The sequence below is a fragment of the Phymastichus coffea genome, unplaced genomic scaffold (genome assembly GCF_024137745.1).
Source record: "Phymastichus coffea isolate CEN01 unplaced genomic scaffold, Cenicafe_Pcof_1.1 PCOF00001, whole genome shotgun sequence".
NCBI classification, from domain to species: Eukaryota; Metazoa; Arthropoda; class Insecta; order Hymenoptera; family Eulophidae; genus Phymastichus; species Phymastichus coffea.
Genome location: NW_026706812.1, coordinates 14278654 through 14298492, shown reverse-complemented (window position 1 = coordinate 14298492; position 19839 = coordinate 14278654).

Genomic DNA, 19839 nt, shown 5'->3' with positions numbered 1-19839 from the left:
AAAATTTTCCGGATATGGATTTTGTAGCTTTTTGAAAGCTCTATCGAATGGCTTATACAGTTTTTCCATCGTAGAATCCGTTATATAAATAAATCGGGGTCGAAGTTGATGTGAAAAAATTAAAGAAAAACAATTTGTTTATGACGTCACAAATTGTACAAAAAACAAATAAAATCAATTATGTTGTACAACATTTGAAAGGTTTTGCCAAGACCTTTCAAATGAGACCCCGCAGGATTTTCTAGCTCTTATAGAAATTGAGCCATAAAACTCTAAAGTTTTGATGATTTCAGCAAGGGGATGGCAAATCTTTATGGACGGTAGTGTACCTCTTATCCACCTACCCCTAACTTATCTAACCCCCACCCTTATAAACCACCCTTACTGAAACACAAGCAGGCTGAACCTCCTAACCCTGGGAAACACGAGTTAAGTCGTTTGTTATTTCCTCAAATAATTTAATCCTACGCCTAAGCAAGCTACCTCAACTAACTAACCTGCCTCTAACCCACCAAACCCCCATAAACCATCCTTACCCAATCAAATGTAAGCTAATAGACCTAACTTTGGGAGAATTGAGTTTATCAGTTGCTTTTTCTTAAAATACTTGATTTCTACACCGTACGTGGGGTATCCCATTTTTTTTTTGATAAAATATATTTGTAGCTCAAACATAATTTATGACAAATAAAAATATGTTTAATACATTTTATTTTAATAGTACCAAAATGGCGAGAAATAGCTCTTAAAAATAAACACGAGAATAACACGAGGTCTAATTATCATTTATAGATCTATACATATATATTTATATTCGTATGTAGATATATAAATATATTTACGTAAGAGCCATTGTACGCGATACTACATATATTTTGATTTTTCATAATAATTTTCATCTTTATCTTTTTTTTATTTTTTGGTAAATTAAAATATATCATTCAACGAATTCCTTACAGAAATGATAATCATCGAAAAAGTGTTTGAAACATAATGATCTTTTACACCAACCATATCGTATTATAGCAACATTTTTACATGCTTTTACTTCGCAATGTATATTGCAAGAATCTCCAAAACTAAAATCAACAGGGTTATCTGTTTTAGCTGATATTTCAGTAATATAGCCGCTTTTATACCAAGCGTATTTAAAAATATTTGTATATCTTGGTGAAGAAAGCTGGTATGGACGAGAGACTGCATTTTTATGATGTTATTTCTTAAATGTAGATTCATTTCAGAGTCCATCAAAATTACTTGATCTGATAATCGTCGAATGAAGTTTTTCCAGATACGAAATCCATGAACATCGAGTGGTTGGATGTTCCCTGTCGTTCCTGTGGGAATTTTTTTTATATGAACAATTTTGTTTGTCGGCATCGTTTCCCTTACAGTTTTATCGCAATGTCCACTCCAAGAGTCAAGTAAAAGTACAGTTCTGGGTAACTTTAAGAGTAATAAAAATATGAGATGCAAGGAGACTCACGGTAATCGAGCACCCCGAACATGAGAGGTGCAAGAGGACTCATCGTAATTATTTCAAAAAAAATTTTCCTATCAAACTAGCTATTCTAGGGTTAGATAGATTAGCCTGCTTGTGGTTTGGTAGGAGTGGTTTTTAGAGACTAGGTGGGTTAGAGAGTAGCTGGTTAGGTTGTTTAGATGGCTTCTGGTCTAAAATTCAATTATTTTACGAAAATGAACGAATGAAGTCACTGTTACCAGGGCTAGGTGGGTTAGTCTGCTTGTGGTTTAGTAGAGGTAGTTTTTAAGGTTTAGATGGGTTAAAGCGGTTAAAACGTATGTGGTAAAGTTGGCCAGTTGGCTTGTAATCTGAAATTCAATTATTTTAAGAAAATAAATGAATAAACTCGCTGTTACCAGGGCTGGATGGGATAGCCTGCTTGTGGTTTGATAGGGGTGGTTGTTACCCCTAAAAATGAGTTAGGGACAATATAAAAAAACACATGTCTAATATTTTCTAATATTCTGTCACTCTGCCAGGTTTCATTGAAATTAATGAGTGATAGTTGGGTAGGGATGGGTTGGATTCGGGTTACTTGTGAGTTGAAGCTTCTTCGATAACGTTAGAATCTATTACAGTGATATCTTTATTTTCAAACATCTGATCATGATTTTCATATCTCCTTATTAGTGTAATATTTAAATAATCAACCAGAACATGAATTTTCTCTTTAACTATACGAGAATTTCTGAGATCAATCGAACTTATTATATATTAGTAAGTTTAGCTTATTATGTAATTCATTTAATACTTCTAGTACATAATTACGATGATTATTTATTTTAAACTTCCATTAAATTATCTCTATTAAACTTGTACTGCTTGTAACAGATTATTTCTGTTTTTATATACTTTATGGTCATTTTTACGAACTGTGCTGATATCCCGTGTGAATGAATCTTTATTTACATCATGATACAATCATGCCAATTGTTTTCAAGATCTTCTTCAATAATGCCTAATATATGATATTCATCTGATCTTTGCACACTACATTCAAAGCTCCAATTAGCTTCCACTTTATAACATTTTCTTTTACAAATTAGTTACAAAACTTCTCCTTTTTTAAGATGAGTGGAAAGATATATATATACTGTTTGGAGATGGCTTAAAACAATCTTTACAGCTGTTAAGAATTTAACAAAATGTTTTTAACACAGAATGCTCAAAACTCATAGTTAAACAGTAGCATTGCACAACACTTGAGATCATAAATAACTTTATTATCACAGTTTTTTAAAGTGTAGCTTCTCACAGATCTAATGTTATGTGGTACAGGCAACTGCGAAATGCATAGCCTCATACTGTTAGAGGAATCTAATATTCGCAGTTTTAGGTCAATATCGACAGACTTTAGAGTTTTATATAGATTTCAAATTAATATTATTAGTACTGAAATTTTTCAAATCGTAGTTTTTACAGAGTACCGTATATCTATCGCGGTGACTTCGGACTATCCATTTACTGTGATTCAGCTAGTTGAGCAAGTTAATTGAATGTAAGCCTTACATGTAGCATAATTGTTTTTCTCTTAAAAAAATATTTAAAATTACAGAAATTACAGAAACCTTTGAAAATTTATATTTTGAAAATCTAGTATAATAATTTTTTTTTCAATTGGCCGCTTTATAAACATATGTTGATTTTAAGGCCGATCAAACGCAGAGAATAAGTGTTTTATTTGATCTTATTTGAAATCATACAAAAAATTTATTTATATTACTTATTCAATATGTTTAATTATTAATTATTTAAAGAAATATTTAGAGTGTAATAAAATATATAATTATTCTATGGCTTCTGGGTTGACTTATTATTTCACTAAACTTCTCTTATCGGTTTCTGAGCTTGCTTATTAATCCACTGAACTTCTTTCAAATTCCTTTTGAATAGGCCTCGCGCAAGGCTTCTTATAGGCAGGGCGTGGTTAGGAAGAAATTCTCTTCTTCAGACTCACAGGATGGAGACAATACATTTTTCTCACAACGTAATTTGTTGGCAGGAGTAAATTTTCCGAGAACAAGAGGGCGAATCTCTCCGAACTTGGGAGATGGCGGGGTATCATTTTCGACAGAAAGAGCGATGCTATTGTTTAAAATCATTTTACATCAGATAATGCTTAAACTAATTAAATTTAGTGATACATGTCGATTGGCGGTTGCAATCACGACGCTCTCAGGAAGCTCGATTATAATCCGCTTAGCAAAAACATGGATGATGCACATAGTGTACCATATGGCCAGCCGCGAGGCTGGCCAGGTCACTTTGTGCAAAAATCTTTTGTCAAAGCGGCGGACAGTAATTGTCTTCCTTAGCAGAGAACGGAGACTCCTTAAATAAACAACTCGTTGTTTTAGGAGAGGACGTCGAAACTTCTCTCTTTTGTGTACGGGCATATACAAATGCTGAAGTACAAAATGCGTCACCGATTGCCCTCGACAAGCAACTAATGCTAGTCGACTCGAAGTGAATGCAATGTGTATTTGAACGAAGACTTGCAATCACATGTGCGGATGTGTGTACCTTCACGTGGTGGGGCTGAAAACGCTGTTTCTGTAAAGAAACAGTAGGCAAAACACACAACGCTTGTCCCCAGGGCAATAGGCCAACTGGCCGAACAAAACAAACAACACGGACCATGACAATACGTGGTGAGGTGCGGCCTGTAAACGCCCAAACATTCAACGCGGAGTCTACCACACCCCAAGAGCTCAACTCGAGCCCAGAAAAGCCAAAATCCGGGAGTCACTTGAGGGGAAATCTCTTAGGATTGTGGTACCGCGCGCCCTCTTAGAGGACGGGAGACCGCTCCGGGAGCTAGTTGCAGAGGACCAATGGTCCCGGCAATCCGAATTTAATTCGGGTAGATAATAAATTACACCCTATCGACTGGCAATCGGTAGGTGCCACTACTGTGGGTAAAGAGTCGCGGCCGTGGTCATAGCAGCCACCCAAAGTTCTTTGCCTCGAGCTCCCGGAGTAAGGCCCGACACCAATTGTGCGAGAGAACAGTCCATTGGGCCGAGTAACTCTCGATGACTAGAACGCACTACGGATGCCAAAACCCTTAGGAAAAATATTTCCACAGAAGGGCAGCATCCTTCCTGCTAAGGAATTGTTTAGGCCCTAATAGCTAAAGCAATTTTGCAATTGAAAGCGAAATTAGTGGCTGTCAGCTCCCTTTGAAAGCGAAAACCATGCACTAAATGTCCATCAGATCCAGTGCTGCTAATGGCGAACACAGGCTAAGATGATAGTAAAGGCGGAAACCCGACAACTGCTCACTCAAATGCTAGTTTGGTTGCAATTCGTCTAACACCTGACCCGGACTTGACCAAACGAGGTTTGATTAAAATCAAACCCAGCGTGAAATAAAAACACGCTGGTACACTCGTAATTAGTTTTAAGTTATATTATAATAAGTTTAGTTCTAAACAGTTAACAGTAATTTAAGCAATAGCATAAGCAATAGTACAGTAAATAGAAAATAGTTAAATAGTATTAAGTTGCGTTAAATAGAAATAAGAAAGTTACCTATTAAAGATTAAAAATCAAAATCAAAATGAAAGTTTAATTAAAAATTAAAAACAAGAAAATCTTTAAATCAAATTAAATCAAAATCAAAACCAAAATCAAAATCAAAACAGATTAAAAGCTAGAAAAATAACTAGCTAATCAATCAAATGTAAATAATAGAGCCATGGGAAACCATGGAGAAACCCGAAAAGGTAACAAAGCTCAAGTCAACACGCACAGGCACAAGTACTCACTGCTCGCACTCGAACGCCACTTGCTTTATTGAACGCGCACGTTAACGCCAGGACTAAAATCGAAAGCCACCCTCCAGAATCGCCAGTAGCGATCCCAAAGGAGGAAAAATATAACTAGACATTGCGTTGTACCTTGAAAGTGATATGGTCAACCACTCTAGGTATAACAAGGCGAGGAAACGTAAGCAGGAGACGACCGTTGAGAAACCAGAGCACTGCTCTAACACTCCGGTGTCAACTCAGTTTCCCTCGCAACCAAACAATGACGAAAGCAAAGACGATTGCCCACCAGTTAAAAGGTTTAAATTGAACGCACAACAAAACCCCGAACTGGGCCCGAAATTGAGGATCATACAATTGAACCTTAACAAAAGGCAAGTAGCCAACGATGAGCTGGGAGAAATCATGACAGACAGAAATCTTGACATACAGGTGGCACTGGTGCAAGAACCATATCACTGGTATGGGCAGCATCGCAGCTATTCATGGAACCAAAAAGGGCGAAAAGACTCAAGCTGCGATACTTTACAATCCGCACAAAGTCACCGCTACCAAAATTTCTAATCTGTGTGACTCCCACTGTGTTAGCGCACAAGTGGTCGGAGCCTTTGGCGAAATTTACTTCGTAAGCATCTACTACCAGTTCAGCCACAGCAGGAAGACCTATCTTGACAAACTAGCTGAGACTCTAAAGCAATTGAAAGGCAAAAGAGTCTTAGTTGGAATGGATGCAAATGCCAAGTCAAAGATCTGGTCTAACACACAGGACAAGAATGGAAAAGTCATTGAAGAATTCATAGACCAATTCGGGCTAATAGTGGCCAATAGAAGGGACCAACTTCCAACGTGCCGTAGCACGAGGGGCGAGACGGATATCGATGTAACTTTACACACGTCGAACCTGTCAAACCTCTTGGCTAGCTGGGCGGTGAAAGAATGGACCACCAGTGACCACAGGCCCATAGTGATCGAACTGGATTTTGCCTCACAACCAGCCAGACTCATACGAACCGGAGAAACATTAGAACCAAGGTTTAATGTGAGAAAAGCTGATTGGGAGAAATTCGGGAGACTTTGTAAATTCGATAAAGAGAACCTAGCTAAACTCCCTTTAAGAACCTCTGAAAACATTGAAACATATGTTTCTAAATTCGAAGAGGCTCTAAAAAGGGCAGCAAAGGACTCTATTCCATCAAAAATGAGAAGAAGGCGCTCTCAACCCTGGTGGAATCCTGACTTGCGAAGTAAGAAGCGGGCGATACAAGGACATCGAAAAATCATCGCTCTGAAAGACAAGGAAGGACCGAATAGAAAACAAAGGAAAACCCTCCAGAGATTACTTGGAAAATTAAGACAAATGAATCCTGACTATGCAAGGGCTATTAAAAGAGCCAAAAACAACAGCTGGCGATATTTCTGCACCATTGAAAGCGAAAAGAATGCTTGGGCGTACCCATACAAACGAGCATCCAAAAAAGTCAGAATCTCAAAAGCGATGTGCTCTACTAGAAGAACTAATGCCTAATGACGACCCAAGCTGCGAAAACGTTGTACACATAAAGATTCGCAGAGATATGCGGGAGGTTCCAGTAACCGGCGACGCAACGCCTTTCCTAATAAGGGAAGTTGAAATGGCCCTTAAAGCGAACAAGGCAGGGAAATCACCAGGCAAAGATAAAATAGAGTCAGAAATGCTTGTTAACGCAAAACCATTACACCAGGAACTGACGCGACTTTTCAACGCCTGCTTAGAATGCGGAGTGTTCCTCAGAAGATGGAAAAGTGGAATGCTAATCACGTTGCTCAAAGGGGTTGAAAAACCCGAGAACGAGATTAAATCATATAGACCCGTATGTCTGCTCCCCATAGCTGGGAAGACACTCGAGAGGCTTGTGATTCAGAGAATATCCAACATTCTTAACAGCTCGGACTGGTCTTCGGAGGATCAATTTGGCTTTAAGGCAAACAGATCCACAGAGGATGCCATCAGAAGACTATATGAAATAGTAGAAAAGGCAGAATCTGATCCGTCGACGTTCTACTGGACGTCTCAGGAGCATTCGATGCCTTATGGTGGCCAAGCCTGCTCTCCCAATTGAAAGAAAGAAACTGCCCGAGGAAAATCTACAAACTCCTCTAGAGTTACTTCAGTGATCGAGAAGTAGGCATATATACTCACTTCGAAGAAACACTGAAAACAGTAACGAAGGGATGCCCTCAGGGTTCAGTATTTGGACCGGTAGGCTGGAACGTCATCTTTGACAAACCACTCCGGGCAATCAGGGACGCAGGATACGAGGTACCAGCCTACGCAGACGATGTACTTCCTATCATTAAGGCAAAGACACGCATTGATTTTGAAAGACAAGCCCAAGAAATCATTAATATAATGACGGACTGGTGCAAGTCTGACAAAACGAAATTAGCAGTAGAAAAGTCAGCACTAATATGGCTAAAAGGCCAACTAAGCGAGAATAGGAACCCCACAGTCAAGTACCTAGGAATCACAATCTCGAAGGGCTTCCAATTGGAGGAACATATTAGAAATGTGGTTCAAGACTGTAATAACACCTATTTCGAGCTAAGTAAAGTTGCAAAAGCGAACTGGTGCGTAAAATTCAACTCCATGAAAAAGATATATAATGGCTTCCTACTATTGAAAATTACATATGCCGCTGCGGGCTGGTGGCAAAGGACCAACAGCAAACATCAATCTACGTTAGAAAGATTGCAGCGATCCGTTCTTTGCAAGACACTCAAAGCCTACAAATCGATCTCTCATGAAGCGGCGCATGTGCTAGCAGCCGTCCGACCAATAGCTCTAGAGCTCAACGCGAGAGTTGCAAAGTACTGCGTCAGGAAAGGGAAATCGATTAAAATGCACGGCATCCGAATTAAATCGGAAGAACTTCGATCGGGCAGACTAAAAATCTCGAAAGCCATACAACTCATCAACGATGAAATCGAAAGGGTATGGCAGGAGAGATGGCAGTCAGCCACAAATGGCAGGAGAACGTACTGCTACTTCCCAGTAATCAAGGACAGATTAAAGAAGAGGTGGCTAAATCCCAACCACTACACAGTCCAGATTATGACTGGACATGGCGCTATTAAGTCATACCTCCACAAAAGAGGACTATGCGAAGATCAACTGTGTAGTTGTGGTGAAATAGAAAGCGAAAGTCATATTCTCTTTAACTGCGAAGATATAAGGGAACTAAGGAAGCCATTAATAAAGGCCGTCGAAGAAGAGGGTCATACATGGCCTTGCCCGGAAACGGCCCTAGTATCTAGCAGGAAAATCTACAAAGTCTTTGAAGACTTTGCTAGAAAAGTCATAGAGCTCAGAGAGGGAGCACCTATAACAAAGAGAAAGTGCAGAAAAATAGTCACGAACTATGGTAGAAAGACGCGCCTCTTACAAGGTCCCTAACCAAAAGACAAAATCTCCCACATTAAAATAATTTTTGAATTTTGAACCCAGACAAGCTTACAAAGCTTGAAATTTTTGAACGATAATTTTTGAATATCAACTTCAGAACTAAACTCTGAAGTTTGAACACTTGAACGCAAACTACCCCATTTAACCCAATCGACGGAGTTTTGAACCGAATGCGTAGCATGACCGGCAAGAATACTGAAAACTGCCTGGGGAATTGCCTTGTCGGCTAGACGAGACCCCGCCCTGACATAACAGTCAAAAACCAAATCGAAAGAGCAAATATCAGAATCAGCCAAGTCATAAAACCATTCTTTAGAAAGCGAGATCTGACTTTGGGACAAAACGGGGTAATAACAACCTTTCGAATGACGGATACCCACTAGCGTGAGCGGGGATGACCGAAACGCAATGGGAAGACGTACCTCGGTACGTCGAAGCGATGGACCTGTGAGTCGTGGGAGAAATCCCTTAATACAGGTACGCAGGGTAGGATGTTTTTCGAACGCGAGCCCAGGAGGGGAGGTTTAGTTGGTTGATCGTCTTAGGAATCTTCCTCTGGCTGTCCTGGCTCAGTCTCTCTTCTGACATCCCAATTTGGGTTGGCCTCTGCGGGGTAGTGGTACCAGGTCAAGCAAATCTCATAAGATTTGTATGCTGCGTTCTTCCGACGCAGTAGACGTTGGGGCAACTAGAGTCCCGTCGCGCCCAAACCGAGGGTCAAGCCTTTAGTTCCGATCTCCTTGAGCGTCGAACCATGAAAAGATCGGTACTCCTTTCGAGGAGGTCGCCGCCTTAGATTAAGACAGGTTCCGACTCGCTGAGTGCATCAGGGATGTCGCAGCAAACTTGACTTCCGGATCTCCAATAATGTTTGAAAGCGAAGGAGTGAAAGACAGTGGGCTATACCAACCTATTGGCGCCCAGAGAGAGAGGGGTGGTAATGTTTGATTACGCTGCGCCACCCTCAAAGCGGAAAAGTGTGAACGACACACATACACTAACTGATACATGTCGATTATAAAATACTAAAAACGAATGTACATAGTAAATTAACAATGTCCATTATTTTTTTTGTAACACGTACGTTAGTAATTTAAGCCCGAACAACGTTGCGTCACAAATTATTTAAGGGGAAAGGCTCGGAAGGCGCATTCGCTTCGTCGCGAAAATTTAACGAGGGCTATGTCCTCTGGTAATATAGATAATCGCAATTTAATCAATTACAAGAGAGACAGGTTTAAACAGAATAAACTCATTAATTCAACTATTTTACTCTTTATTGCAACAATAATGTACATTCGGCGTTTGACGTGTGCGTCGGCCGAGTCCGGGCTAAGTTCGTTCCGTGCGAATTAACGCACAGGAAACAGAACGTCACCTTACAACGTGTCTCACGAATTCCGCGAGGGCGATGCGAGTTCACGCATGCAACCGCTCGTCCGCGTCCGGCCTATACGATGCTAGGAGAGAGAGAAATCGAGGCACGCACCGAGAAACAAAAAGGGTACCTGACCTTGGGAGGGAGCGCTGCTGCGGAAGTCTGCGTCCTCTGAGCAAACGATGTCGTCCTCGAAAGGCGGGATTCTGGATGCAGCCGGTCTTCCTTCTTACTGATGGTCGTTTGATGGCAATCAACTACCCGAACACTCACTGATTCTAGTCACAAGGCTTGAATAGCTGGCAATTAGTCGCCGGTCAAAACCCTACTGATTGCCATCTCGCGCCTTCCGCGATTTCGTACGCGCCCCTCCCTATAAGTACTCAAAACGCCCGAGCGCCGCCGGCTACGCACACGTGTGCGACTCATGCCGGTGACACTATTTCTCTCTCTCCTCCTCTGCTCCCTGCTCATGCCTATCCCTCCAACGCCAGGCATCTCCGCCGATCAGGATTCAGACCTGCAACAAAGCCACATCGTGCGTCGATACTCGGTTTTACTCAACCAGGACCGATGTGGCAGCGGCTCAGGGGAAGGCACGCGGAAGAGAGAGAGAGAGGCGAACAGGGCGATCGAATTCTACGATCGATTCGCCCGTCACATTTTCTTCGTTGATTTTAAAGCAATTAAATATTCATTAAGTAATATTGTAAAAATATACTCTTTAGAAAAATGCAAATTTTAATTTTTATCTGTTTTGTCCAAAAATAGTATACAAATAATTGTTTATTACAGAAATATTGGATAAAATTTGCATGTTTCCAAAGGTTTTTAAATTAATTTGTTGGTACTTTATTATTGTTTTAATATAATATTTAAGTTGAAAATTTTTCTGATTTGATAACAAATTTGTTATCATATAAGATTATTATTATATTAGATTTATATAAGAAAAATATTTCTGATATGCGTACTATTTTACATAAATTAATAAACCATTATAACTTAGTTTTTTATAATTTTGTGGGTTGGGTTGGTATTAACCCACAACATTTTTTGAGGATTTTCTTCTTTTTGTGACTAAACTAAGCTTCAAAATGAAAATCGGTAAGAAGATTTAGGGAGCCATAATTATTTGCAATCTTATACGAAAAGTTATATTTCGTGATTCTGACATTTTTGTTTTATTCTTTTCGAATGATAAATTTTAAGACTTTGTTCACTATCATGACTGTCTGATATGACGTTGTTATTATTAGATTTAGTCTTGGTGAAAATAAAAGATAAAACAAACAGATCTTGAATGGTTAAATCGAGAAAACGCTGACTTAAAGACAGGATTGAGAATACTGCCACTGATCACTTAGTTATTTCACTGGAAAAGCCTTTGGGAAATCCACTGGAAAAGCCTCAGGCAAGGCTACTGGAAACTATCTCGCCTTAATAGCAGGCCCTGGTAGCCACAAGCGATTTTCCCGGAAAATCCGCAGAAAAAGTCTCTGGAAAGTCCACTGGAAAGACCTTTGGAAAGATCTCTGGAAATGCCTTTGGAAACTCTCTTAGTTTGGCAGCAGGCACTGATAGTTGTAGTTCTATCCCTAATAGAAAGCTGGAAGGCTTCAGAGAGATCCGAAGCTGGTTGATCCGCTCGAAATAGTGACCTGAATGAGCCGGTGCACTGATCTTTATACCTTTGCTCAGAATGCTTAGAGCGCTCACTCTCATTATGTCACATTTTGGAAGAAGGGACAAAATAATCCATAAGGAGTCGCCCTCTGGTAATTTCTGAAATCAGTTCTAGGTGAATTTGTGACGTCAGAAAAAATTTGATTCCAGTTGCTACTTGTAATCCAAAATATGTGATAGAGCGAACAGCAAACTCCACTCGCGTAGCCACTGATTAACTCCACGAAGAATCTCCAATCGTTTCGATGAAGAAAAATTTATTTCTAATCTGTAATATGGATTTTGAAGGATATGAGTACTACTTTATGGTGTATGGTCCGTTTGTGGAAATAAAATTTAATCACGATGTCACATGACTTTGAATACAGGTAAAAATCTAGCTTAAAGGCTGTAACATACACTTTAGCGAACTTGGCAACACAAACATAGGATTAAGAGAGCAACGACGTAGTTCGCAGATTCATAATACGCTTAGGGAAAAATGTAAATAACAATCGCACGCGATGATAGGATATATAAGAGCGGACGAGCTTGGTGGGGCACTATTACTTTGGCCATCCCAGCGAATTGACGCGACGATCTCTGCTAAACTGCGATTGAACTTCGTCTTTAAACGAGAAGAATCACGTTTAAATAATCATAAAAAATCCTATCCTATTAGGTCAAAGTGAAGGCATTTAGAATATTGTGCTTCGATGTATTACTCTAACCGGTAATACGTACGAGCACAATAATAAAAAAACACATAAATTTCCTTAAATCTAGTTACTTGGAAATTCCCAACGCAAACGACAAGGCTGTTCGTAGGCTTGACGAAAATCCATTTAATTGTCCTGGTCCATTATATTGAATCCGCGAGAACTTCGGGTCTCAAACAACCCTGACTTACCAATAATAAGTCACAAGGCTTTAGCACGTTTACATTAGAATATCTCGAAAGCGTGATGTGATGGCTCAATTCTGAGGATAAATTCAAATTTTACGCATAAAAATGCTTCAGAAATTAGTACCAGTCTTACTAGAATATCCACAATTCCGTTTTTTACTGTTCATGTAGTTCTAACTGCAAAACTTGTTTTGTTCACTCAAAATACGTATGTTATTGTATTCTGTCGGCCTATTTTACTGAATAGCAAGAAACTGTTATGATAGAAGTTCAATCTTGGTTTGCCTCGTTAACCGTAATCAAACCGAATTTTAATGTTTGTTCACCACGTTAACCGCAATGATATGCGGCATATATATATATGCCGTATATATATATATATATATATATATACTAGTGGGGCTTCGCCCCCCTACTCGCTCCGCTCGTCAACCCCCCAAAGAAGAGTTGAGTAAGATTGAGTTACATATTGCAATTTAAAAAATAGGAACTGATAATATTATATTCAATGAATGATATTATTTCCACACCACCATGGAGGTAAATATCATGGCGCGTTTATTTTTATAGTGGTATCCCCCGTAGGCCTAATCCACTGAAAATATTTTTCAATATATAAACTGTTCTATATTGAATACCTCGATTTATAAAACCTTTTTTTAAGTCGATAACTCACTATATTTGCTTATTGCGTATACATAATATGATAATATAATTTTTTTATTTGTCATATAATGTCAATATTTTGACATATTTTCTTTTATCATATAGTATCGATACAGTACTACTTGTGGATTAATTAATTAATTATATTAACATTTCATCATTTGATAATTTCAAATATCAAAAAATATTTCTTCCCATACAACGTTTTGAATACAGTTATCATCATTTGAATTATTTTGAATATGAATTTTTTCACGGTTTCGACATCTACTTAATGCAACATATAATTGACCATGTGAAAACAATGGTTTATCAATATACAATCCTACTGAGTCAAAACTTTGTCCTTGTGCCTTATTAATTGTCATACAAAATGCTAAAACGATAGGGAACTGTTTACGGTATAAAATAAATGGTAACGTAGAATTTTCTCCAGTGTTCAATGTTATTTTTGATATAAAAACTTTCTTCCCCATATTTTCAACTGTTAATATTTGAACTTCAATATTATACTTATATAACTGTATAATTTTTAATCTAGTCCCATTACATAATCCTTCATGTATATTTAAATTTCTAATCAACATTACTGTTGCATTTATTTTCAAATCTAATTTATGTGGTGGGAGACCTTCTCTTACTTTATTTAATGTTTCTATAGGATATTTGAGATATATATTATGATCTGTTTGATCAACCCCTTTATGTGTAGCATAATCAATACTATAATAACTTTCCATTTTACCATTCAAATATTTTAAAATTTTAGTATTCAACTTATTGATATCATCATTATGAGCCGCTAAAATCACTCGGTCATACCAATGAGAAATATTAGAATTTCTATATATTTTTGAACAAACATTATCAGTTTTCATTTGTTTAGGTATTATAAAATTTTTAATTTTTCCTTCCCCAATATCCAATAGAAACTTAGCAAATTTTTCATTACTGCAACGCATATTTTTGTGTAATTTTAATATGGTAAACAAAGGCCATAAAGAAGAATGTTTTATAGTATTAATTATTATGGTGTTTTTGAATGAATATTTCATAACTGGTAAAATTTGTCTGAAATCTCCGCCTAACAAAACTAATTTTCCTCCAAATGGTTCTTCATTATCACATACATCACACAAAGTCTTATTAACGATTTCTAAAGCATTTTTTGGTATCATAGAAGCTTCATCCCAAATTATTAATTCAGCTTCTCGTAATTTTCTTTTATCACTATCATATTTCAAAAATACTGATTTTATGTCAGTTAAATCAAAAGGTAATCGAAACATTCTATGTATATATACTAATAAAAAAAAATGCAACTGCTTAATAAAATCCCAGTCAGTTTACATTCGATTGAACGGTTCGGTCGATCAAGCTGAGCATATCGGGAGGCAAAGCCATTTTTATATAAAACTTTACTTCTTGAAAATTTTTAGATTAAGTTTTAGTTTACTCATCCTTTCTGTATGCATGGCGAGGTTTCAATACGTGAGCTAAAGCTTTCTTTGAACTTCTACTATTGATATGCTATCAATATTAGAAGTAAATACATGGCATTCATTAAAAAAAATACAAACATAAATATATTTTGTTAAAATTCGCATAAAAACATGTAAATGAACAAATGGGGAGGGGGGGAGGGGCCAAAATTGTGGGGCGGGGGGAGGGGTCAGATTCCGAGGCCCCCTTACGACTATATATATATATATATATATATATATATAATAAGGGTAGGGTTATTTATAGCACTAACAGAAATATGTACTGTATATATATGTACTATATATATATATATATATATATATAGTAGCGTTAGATCGCTAAACACCGTGTTGTTAAGTGCCAGTTATGACATAAGTACATTATTAGCATTTTAGCGCAAGTGATATCTAAATCCGTCAGCAGTGTCAAAAGCGAGGTGTAAGAGTGGATCAGAAAAGAAGTCAAAAAATTATATAGCTAGGTTCAACGCCGGTAGTAGGCTCTATAGTCACACCTTCATAGTAATTTAGAACAAGTATTGTTATGATATAAATTCGGATTTCACAGAAAGGTTGCCCCCATTGTCCCAAACAACTGTTGTCTGAACAATTTTTTTGTACAACGCCAACCATCGAAAATTTCAGTGTGGTTCCTTTAAAATGGGACACCCTGTATAACATCGCGAAATGATAATAGTTATACAAAATCATTAACAAACTGCGAAACTTACGCTGGAGTAGTCAGAAATCAAGTAAAAATTTGTAACAATTTAGACAGATTTGCGAGAAGAGTTCCCAATAATAAAGAAAGTGATGAAGAATCAAAGATAGATCTTGAGCCAGATAAAAACTATGTCAAGAACATTAGACAGAGCGGTTACAAAGACAATCGTTCAAATAAAATTGGAGTAAAATTGCGAAAATTCGAAGTTTGTAAATAGCCACACAAAAAATCTGAGATTTGTATTTCTGAAATTGGACTGGAAAAAGCTAGCGAAGTTAAAATTAGTGAACCTGAAATCTGTACATTTGAAATTAGAAATTCGAATGTTGAAAATTGTAAAAAATCAGAAATTAAAAAAAAACCAAAGTACGTACTTTGTAATTTAGCATTAGCCAACAAAGAATGCGGAAGTGCACGCCCAAATTCCGCGAAAGCTAATTCATTATTTATTCAGAACAACATAATAAGTAAAGCTGAGCAAAGCCATAATGAAAGCACTCTCCATAAAAATTTTGTAGATGATAAAATTCACCCTACGATATTCTGAATAACAGAAAATAAATTGAGTATACAGCCATATTATAAATCGAAAAAATTAGAGAAAGTAGTAGCAACGATCGCAAAAATGTAGATTGTTACGATAATGCTGACGAAACTACCCTATTGGAAAGGGTTAATAAAGGTATTAACGTATTAAATAATACGAATTTATATGCAAGTAATAAAGCATATTCCGTGAGCAACTTTTTATCAGTAATTAATTCTGCAACCACCCTGCTTGAAACATTGGACGAAATCAGAGATAAAGAATACATTAAAGAATTATTAGAGGTTGTGGCACAAATAGTCGAAAAATATAAAGCTATAAGCCACCTTCAAAGGACCAATAAACAACGAATGGTTTTACAACTTTTGGTCTCCGTAAAGTTTTTATTGAAGGGGAAGACACGAATGCCTTCTACTGTCAACGAACACGTGCGGATAGCCAAAATAAGTATGAATCAGAATACGGAAGATAGGGTATCAAGAATAATCGGCATGTCACAACTAGATCATTTGAATTTAAATGAAAAGGAACAAATAGTTGATATAATAAATAAATTTAACGACAGATATCACTTACCTGGAGATAAAATAGGATATACTAATCTACTCCAACACGAAATTCCATTAACGTCGAAAGTACCTATTCGCATGAAACTATTCAGACAACCCCCGGAGTTCAGAAAAGAAATTGATGCTCAAGTTTTAAATATGCTCGACCAAGGTATAATTGAAAGGTTTTTTAGTCCTTACTCGTCTCCAATTTTTTGCGTAGACAAGAAAAGGAATGCTGAAGGCGTAATCAAGAAAAGACCAGTAATAGACTTCCGCACAGTAAATACACTGATTCCGGATCACAATTTTTCAGTACTGAATGTAGACTATCAATTAGATGCGTTAGGAAGATCCACAATATACTCGGTCTTTGACCTTTATTCAAGATATCATCAATGCCTAGTTAAAAAGGAGGACAGGCAGGTGACAGCATTTCAATGCGACCAAGGCCTTTTCCAGTTTACAAGGTCGCTTTTCGGATTGAAAACAAGCGCACCGGTCTTTCTATCATTAATTCACCTTCTTCGATGATATTTGCGTAAATAGTAAGACTATCGAGGAACATTGTGAGAGTATTATTGAATTAATGGAACGTCTAAGAAAAGCGAATTTAGTATTAAATCCGGAAAAATACGAGTATTTTAAATCAGAGGTAGTATACCTAGGTTATGTAATCTCGAAAGACGGTTTACTACCTGACATTGCGCAACCTTCAAACATACTGTTAAGAAAAGATCAGCAGTTCATATGGGAAGAACTATTCCAAAAGAAATATTCTATCACGTAGTACAACCTTCTCGATGGTTACTGTCGAGATTTTAGCCGGATCGGAGTTGTCGTCTATTTTTGAGAGCGTGTGAAAGCAAGTGTGTCCGTTGATTTTTGAAAAATGGAAAAAGAGCAATATCGGTCGGTGATTCTATTCTTGTTTTTGGAAGGGAAATCGCGCAGCGAAATCAAAAAGCGCTTGGATACTGTGTACGGTGACTCTTCTCCTTCGATGGCGATCGTCAAAAATTGCTTTAACGAGTTTCAACATGGTCGCACGTCGATTTTTGAAGAGCCACGTCCAGGTGCTCCGAAAACGGCTACCACGGAGGATAACGTGACAAAAATTCACGATCTCGTATTGGCAGATCGACGATTGAAGGTACGCGAGATAGCTAAGATCGTAGGCATCTCAAAAAACCGCGTGGGTCTGAATGACTTTTTTTTTTGTCCTGCATGAAATTTTGGGCATGAGAAAGCTGTCGGCGCGATGGGTGCTGCGTTTGCTCACTCCGGACAACAAGCACAACCGTGAGACAACTTCAGAGCAATGTCTGACGCTGTTTAAGCGCAATCCGAAGGAGTTTCTGCGTCGTTTTGTGACAGTCGACGAAACGTGGATCCACTGGTATACACCAAAGACCAAGGAACAGTCGAAACAGTGGACTTTACCCGGCGAAAGTGCTCCGAAGAAGGTGAAGACTGACCCATCGACCGGAAAGGTGATGGCCACCGTTTTCTGGGATTCACAAGGTGTGATCTACATCGACTACCTGGAGAGGGGCAAAACGGTTACAGAGCTGTACTATGCCGAATTATTGGGCCGATTCGATGTCGAATTGCAGAAAAAACGGCCCCATTTGACGAAGAAAAAAGTGCTCTTCCACCATGACAACAAATTGGTCGAATTAGGCTACGAACTGCTGCCCCATCCACCGTAGTCCCCAGATTTAGCTCCGTGCGAGTTCTTTTTGTTTCCAAACTTGAAAAAGTCACTCGCCGGGCAGAAATTTGAGTTGAATGAGGAGGTAATCGCTGCCACGGAAGCTTACTTTTCAGACCTCGAGGAAACGTATTTTTCAGACGGGTCAAAGAAGTTGGAGCATCGCTGGGCCAAGTGTATCGAACTAAAAGGAGACTATGTTGAAAAATAAAACGCCACTTGTACAAAATTTTCGTTTTTCTTTTGTAGGCTAAGTACTTGTCGGACCACCCTCGTAAATAACATCTTCATACAGGATAATGCATCCAACATAGAAGCAAGTTCGATTATACAGCATGTTATGGATCATTTGAGAGATATTAAACGTGTCAACGATTCTCTGAATCCTCTTGTCAACACTTTGCATGTTGACAAAATTAAGGGGGGAGGAAAAGCTTTATCTTTTCAAAACAGTTACGCATTGAGTAACACAAAAAAAGTTATATAAATTCATAACATTTTAACATGCGTATAAACGATCTATCTTATATTGTGGGCGATGAACCGAACACTTATTACTTTGACAATGGCCTGCATCAACAAATTAAATCAGTAAATTCGAAAACTGACGTTATAAAAAGATGTGTGCAACTGTTAAAACAGAACCCGAACGTAACAGACAAAAATCAGGCCGCTAATTTCCACAACACAATTTCACTCATTAAAGAACTACAACATGAAAGCAAAGAAATTATGTTATTAATGATTGTTTAAATATAACAAATATTTATTAGCTATGCACACTTTACAAGCAGTAATATATGAAATTGCAAAGATATCACTTTTAAAATTCATTGTTAAACCTAATAGTAATAATACAGCAAATATTGCTGACATGGCACAGTTACATTTTATGATGTATATAAAAATACTAATAGTAGAAATAGTACTACCGTTCATAGATGCCGAACAGTTTGTCGTGTACAAAATGATGTCATTTCCAGTTTTTCAACATTCTGAGACAAACAAGTCAATCGCTGCATACATTGAACCGCGGAATGATTACATTGTTGTATCAGAAACTAATAATTCATATTTCTTTATGAGTGAAACGGCCTTTGTAACATGGTAAAATATTATAGAATACGTAGTGTCGAATTAATAGAAAATACTAAAGCATCTTGTGAGTTCAACATGCTAATAAAGCCAAAAATCAAAACTTTATATGAATGTAATGTTAAATTATATCAAGATGAAGATTATTTCCTAATCAAAGCTGCTAGCAGTCATCTCTGGTTATTTTCCACGAGAGAATATGATTTATTAAAAATTAAATGAACTAACAAATTGATATCTATTTCGAAGCTTTCTTCTGGCATAATTGAACTCCCTAGGTCTTGTAATATATGGGCCGACGGAAAAATATATAGAGGAGCGATCGGCAATAAAGTAATAAAAAATCTAATTATTCCGCCTTTTCTACTAACTCT